This window comes from Limulus polyphemus, unplaced genomic scaffold, assembly GCF_000517525.1.
Source record: "Limulus polyphemus unplaced genomic scaffold, Limulus_polyphemus-2.1.2 Scaffold792, whole genome shotgun sequence".
Taxonomy (NCBI): Eukaryota; Metazoa; Arthropoda; class Merostomata; order Xiphosura; family Limulidae; genus Limulus; species Limulus polyphemus.
In genome coordinates, this window is record NW_013666402.1 from 348,216 (window position 1) to 349,138 (window position 923).

At 32.7% G+C, this 923-nt stretch overlaps 1 protein-coding gene across 1 annotated transcript in view; it reads right to left on the reverse strand.

The window, feature by feature from the left end:
- LOC106460548 overlaps positions 1-923 on the reverse strand; it is a 42,167-nt gene that overhangs the window by 3,535 nt on the left and 37,709 nt on the right. The gene's annotated exons all lie outside the window — the stretch shown is intronic.

The following is a 923-nucleotide window of genomic DNA, read 5'->3' on the forward strand; positions in this document are numbered from 1 at the left end:
AACAAACTATATATATACTAGTAACCTTTTCATTACAAGAAAGGAATCGTTGGGACTCCAGACGGAAGAGTTCTGTGAAAGAATTAGAGCGACCAGGTTTGTCATTTTTTTCTGTATGCTTGTCTGGAAAAGTCACTTACTTACTTACTTACTTAGATAAAAATTCGTTGAAATAATGAAATTTGGATTCACTCCAAACACGTATATAGCGATTTAGGCGCCCTTATAAATACAATAAGCTTTAGTTTTGCTCAGCCTATACTGTGAAATAGTCATTGTTAATATTCAGATATTTTAAAGGTTGTTAAAAGATCTTTACGGACGATTTTGTTTCATCACGATCCCTACTATTAAATACTACCGGCATACCTTATTACAAGAAGTTTACATATACAATTCAATTATTGGAAAATTCAACAGTGAACTAAATGAACGGGTCTACTTTATGGCAAGTGGTGTATACGTATAATCCAGTTACTAGCGATTTCGAGTGCCAACTAAATGAACTTTTTTTTTATGACAAGGGGTATACACATTCAACGCAGTTAGTGATAAATTCACCTGGCAAATAAATGAACAGTTTACTTTATGGAAACAAATGTACATATGTAACACACTTACTGAAATTCAGTAGTTGGCTACATATACAAATTTACTTTATGGTAAGGGATGTACACGTATAATCCAGTTACTGGTGGCTCCATCTGTAATATAAGGGAACAAGTTTACTTTATTTTTGTACTTAATTATTATCAAACGAACTGTAGATAACCGTTCTGACTGATAGATATTTAAAGTTTTCAATCCAAAAACTAAAATCATAGTTAGCTATAAATCATGTTAGCTTATGCGTCAAAAGTAGTTTGTTTGTTTTGAATTTCGGGCAAAGCTATACGAGGGCTATCTGTGCTAGTCGTCCCTAA